Below are 5,598 nucleotides of genomic sequence, written 5' to 3'. Positions count from 1 at the left end.
CCTCCTGTGAAATGTATACAACACTAAATTCTAACATCCTGGCATTTATAATTATTTTTTCTAATAATTTGCTTCTTTCCTTTGGCAATTTAATCACTATTGGCCTGGGTTTTCTCATTTGTGAAATGAAGGAATTATACCAAATAATATCCAAGAGTTTTTGTAACAGCGAAAGTCCGTAGTACTGCTTATGTTTATATTAGGATGGAAAAAATACAGACTGTGAAAAATGAGAGCCAGGTTTTTCAGTTTTAGAGGAGAAAAAGTTATAAATAAAAAAGGGAAGGGAATAGAAACAAACCCTCTGCTACTGGATTGAAACTATAGGTATTAGCATAAATTCATGGTTTTTGATATACATACGAGTGGACAGAGAAATAGAGATATGCGTATAGGTGTGGGTTAGTAGGCACACACATATTCCCTAGCTCTGTCTGATGAGAGGGCCTAGAAACAATGGCAACCCAGTAGTAATTAATCCACCGAGAGCCCAGATATTGATTCTAAGTACTATTCTCTAATAAAAGGAACCAAGACTTCTTAAAGAAGGTATTGCTTCCAGGATGTGACAGGGAACATACAAGACAAGTTCAGAACACCTTTTGGTGCCATAAAGTAAAGGCATGCTTGACAAATGATGGGGTCCTGTCAAAAGAACACAGGAGCCAATTTGGAAATGCTCCCAAGGGCTAAAGCTGCAATAATTTGAGTGACTAAATAATGATAATATCAGATTATAGCCAATAGAATAAAATAAATATCTACAAGTCCATACTTGCAACATTAAATCTATAAGTATGAAGAAACTACTCCTTTTTTACAATAGAACTAAATATGAAAGAAATAAAAGAGATAGGAAATAACCATGTTAGGCAAACAAAAAGACTCATGGAAGAATGCTAAAATTAGTGGGCAAAACTATGGTGAGAAACTGAGCTGAATATTTTCATGTCCTTAAATTATCTCCCAACAAAATCATTATGAATTAAAGAGGAAAAATCCTAATTTTACAGTAGAGAAATCAAGAAATCCCACCTTAACCAAGTGGTCAAAGTTAATATCATCCATGATAAGATATAGCAACATCACTTACTACCTGATTTGAGACACTGGTACAACCTAACCTCTGCATTCTCACCAAAAATGCATAATCCCAATTAGATTATCCTGAGAAAATATCAGATAAATGTAAATTAAGGGGTATTTTTTAAAATGACTGACCAGTACCATTCAAGTATCAACTTCATGAAAAAATAGAAAGTAAGAAATTGTCACAGATTGAAAGACATTAAGGAGACATGACAATTAATTTCAGGATTGAATCCTGTACCAAATAAGACACAAGTGGGAAAACTGGTGACATTTGAATAGGTTTGTGAAGCAGAACATTGTATTGTATCAATGTTGTTTTCCTCTCAATCATTGTACTATGGTTATGTAAGCTGTTTGTAGAAGCTGGGTGAAGGTATACAGAAATTCTTTGCAACATTTTCTGTAAGTCTGAAATTATTCCAATTTAAAAAGCTAGAAAAATGATATAGTTTTAATAATTTATAGATTTTAGATGATAATGACATTTATTTTAAAAATCCTTACTGAATGACTTCTCTGTGCCAAGCACCAAGCTAAGAGACTTCTAAGGATGAACAACAGACACACAACACACACACACACACACAATTTTAGTTATTTTATGTAATCCTTAATCACTAAATATTAAGATAATAATTCTTATTTATCCAGAAATTGAGACCAACCATCTCTAATTATAATGATGGTATTATGACAAAAAGAGTAATAAAGAATGAACATATTTCAAATTAATCTATAAATTTTATGTATTTTCAATTTAAAAATTCCAACAGAATTTAATGGGAATTCATAAGCTCATTCTAAAGTTCATCTAGAAGGTAAAATATGCAAGACTCTCTAAAGAAATTTTAATAACTTACTCTAACAAGTGTAAAACAAGCTTTAAACCTATAGCAATTAAAGTGATGTGATAAAAACATAAGAAGAGATGTATGGAATGTGATAAAGGACCAAGAACAGACTTACTTATGAAGAAAAGGTTAACTGGTCAATAAATGGTTTTGGGATCATTACAACCCATTTGGGGGGGAGGAAATAAGTTCATTTATTAATTCCAGAAATATTTAAATGCCTACATGTTTTAAAAATAGGAATTAACTCCCTAACCAACTTTATGTACAAAAAATAGATTTCTGGTGCTATAAAGACTTAATATTTTTAAATCTATAAGCATATTAAGATAAATACAAGAGAATAGTTTTTATAATTTTGGGTTGGGGGATGATCTTTTTACACAGAATAGAAAATCTATATGCCATAAAAGAAAGAATTGAAAGATTTAATTTCATAAAATTTAAAATTTGTACGTGACAGAAGATACTATAAACAAACTAAAAGATTGAGACAAGCTGAAAAACATATACACGTGTATAAAAGGTGAATTAGAATATAAAATATATAAAAGTTCCTATAAATAAACAAAAAGAAAACGAACATAAAATTTTGACAGTTTGTATTCTGGCTAATCACCAAAAATTAAAAAAAATAATGGCAAATATATATGCTCATATGTTCAAACCCCTAAGTAAAGAAATAAATACAGATTAAAACAATAATGATTCACTTTGACCAAACTGGCAAACATTTTTGAAGGTTATTAACATACAAAGTTGACAGTAATATAGATGTTGAAATCAAGAACTCACAGAGACGCTTGGTGTAGTGAGATGCACATATCTTTTGACTCAACAATTTAATTTCTATGAATCTGTCCAAAAAATCCAAATATATACACAAGAAGCAGGTAGAGGAAAGGCCATTTGAATTGTTTGTAACAGCAAAATACCGAAACCTCAATATCCTTTATTTATATATATGTATATATTTATTTATTTTATATATAAAACTTCAAATACATATATTTACTTATATGAGAACTGGATTACTATGGTCAAGGGCAAGGAAGACTGTAAACATTGGCCTAAGGTACTTCAAGATAAAACAGCTTTGATGCAGAGAGGGCCCAGGAAATCCCTCACTTGTTCCTTTTATTGATCGTTCCCATTTCTCCACTCTACCTTTTAAATAGCTTGCTCCAAGAGTTCACAGTTCAAGAACCACACACAAAAAAGGGCATCTCAACCTGCAAAAATATTCACAATTGCCCCAGAAAGAGACTTCCAAAAATCCGGCTGACCCAGGTTAAGATTCAGGGTGCTTCCAGCGGTGGCCGTGCTGTCCATTTTTGTCATGATTGGTGTGGACACTTGCACTTGAGGAGAGAAAGGTTTGGGGCGCCTGGAAAACTCCCTGCTTGTCCCGTCTTCGTGGAGGCCGGCGACGCTGTGCTCTTGTCCGGGGAGTCCGTGGACTCTCGCTTGCGCTGAAGTGGCTCCACGTGGCCTTCTCGGGGCCTGCTCCACGTCAGAGCCCCTGCGCAGGGGACAGTCTGTACTCATGGGGGGCAACGCATATCCTACAAGGAGACCTTGCTCATCAGGATCTTGGGGGATGCCGTCATGTCAAAGTTGAGCTTGACCTTCTGCTTGTCTCTCTTGGTGGCACCGGCGCTGGGGTGGCTGGGGTCGGGCAGCATTTGGGACTGGCCGTTGGGCGTGGGGCGTGTCCTGTACAGAGAGTAATTTAAAACTCCAAACTTCCTGCGAATGTTCTCCACATGAACCTCCATCATCTGCATGGCATTGTTGAAGACGCTTTTAGTCTTTTTCACAAAAAAGGGAATTTCTTTACATATGAGGTAGCAATTGTTTATTGGAACCCAGGCCCTATCCTGTTGTCCAAGGAAATGGGCATCAGCCTGCCCATCCTTCCCCCAGAGCTTTGGAGGCCAGAACGGGAACCCCTTCGGTTTTGCCCCGACCAAAGGATGTGGGTTGCTACAAGGCTCGCAAAACCAGTTATCTCTTTTTGGCAAGCGGTTCAAAACACGTATTTTGATTTCATTCATCTCAAGCTCACAGATTTTGATGCCTGTTTGCGCTATTTGTGTCGATTTGTGATTTCCCCCATTCTAAGTGATGCAGTTGTGCAAAATCCACTTGGCATCAGCCAGGAAGGCTTCTGAGCAGCCAGACATTCCCTTCTTAGCTTTCTTGTCCAGTGTACAAAGGCCCATGGGGACGAAGATGTATTCTGCAGAGCCGGGATGCTGTTGCGGTGGAACAGGCTTCTCGAGCGTGTCTGTCCCCGGCTGCTTCATTTTCTGAATGGCAAACTTGAGCAGAAAGGACAACTGTGAGCACTGTCATGGCTTTCTGGGTCTCGATGCATTCTGCTACTGTGATCTTCTCACATTCAGGACAAAGGCAGTCACCCTCCGGTTCCGATGTCAGATTCAGACACTTAGCGTGATAACCCCGGGACAGAGCTCACAGCAAAGGACTTGGCCTTGCCAGGGACAAACCCAGCAGGAGAAATCATTTTGTCCATCCCACGGGAAGACATCGACAGTGTCTGTGGTGAGTGGCTGCTTCATGTAGTAAAAAGGACCATGTCTTAGCGCTGACTGCTCCTTAGGGTTACTGTTCAGTAGGCCTGGCTCTTCTTCTGTTTAACAGCGCTTGTGGATGTGCCCCGCGGCGAGTGGAAGAGTCACCATTGGAGTCCAGTGGCCATTGGAAGGGGGCGGGGGGCTGGGGGACTTTCTTTCCCAGGCTGTCCTCTCTGGGGAGCCAGGATCTTTGGAGCGAGTAGAGATACCCGTGGCCTCTGCCACCTCCTGTTCCTTTTTGCTTCCCTGCTCAGCCAAGCTCGGTGGGTGCATCGTTAACACTGTGCAATGTCAGTACTTATAAAACATGGAGGCCAGCTCCCAGGTCTCCTCAATAGCTTTTAAAAGAATAGTTTAAAAAAATTATAGAACATGCAGACATTGAGATATTTTCCAATTATTAAAAAGAATAAGGTAATGTTTATGTATAAATATGGAAAGGTCTTCAAGACGTTATGTTAACGTGTGTCAAGCAAGTTGCAAACCAATGGAGAGAGTACAATTACACATATATATTTGCATGCATACATATATGCAGGTAAAAGAGAATGAAAGGAAGCTTACATGTTTTACTCTATATTTGTGCCATATAATCCTTGGTTTGAATTTTTACATTGGGAATATGTTCACTTATGACATATGTAGCTAAAAATATAAAGTGAAAAAATAAGCTTCCATATGATTTAGAGCAACTCTGTAAATATAGCTATTTTGTTCAACTTTTAAGGTCATACTTAAAGGGAAAAATGGGCTAAAAGTAGACTCTGCAACCAAAAATAGGTATTTCTTAGATTAAACTAAGCAATAGATTTTTTTTTTTGCAAAGCTTGGGAATGTGAATGATTTCCTTTTAAACACAACTTACTGAACTATAGGTCAGGTAAATTTTGGAAGTAATATTTTTACAAACTTACTTTGAAGGATGAGATAGGGAGCAGGGGTCGGAATTTACCCAGATCTCATTAATAGCCTGGCTCATTCATAGCCTGGCTGCTTACAGAGAGTGTTCTGGGGCTAGCATCTGACTCCTAGAGTTCACTAAATTAGAATGGTAG

General features: G+C 37.7%; 1 pseudogene across 1 annotated transcript; it reads right to left on the bottom strand.

Moving 5' to 3' along the window:
- Positions 1–3,280: 3,280 nt before the first annotated feature.
- On the bottom strand, positions 3,281–4,816 carry LOC308560971 (MYND-type zinc finger-containing chromatin reader ZMYND8 pseudogene; annotated as a pseudogene). Its single transcript has one exon. The product of its transcript is annotated as an MYND-type zinc finger-containing chromatin reader ZMYND8 pseudogene (transcript).
- Positions 4,817–5,598: the final 782 nt, after the last annotated feature.

This window comes from Miniopterus schreibersii (genome assembly GCF_964146895.1).
Source record: "Miniopterus schreibersii genome assembly, chromosome: 8".
NCBI classification, from domain to species: Eukaryota; Metazoa; Chordata; class Mammalia; order Chiroptera; family Miniopteridae; genus Miniopterus; species Miniopterus schreibersii.
This window is presented reverse-complemented; position numbering and strand designations above follow the sequence as displayed.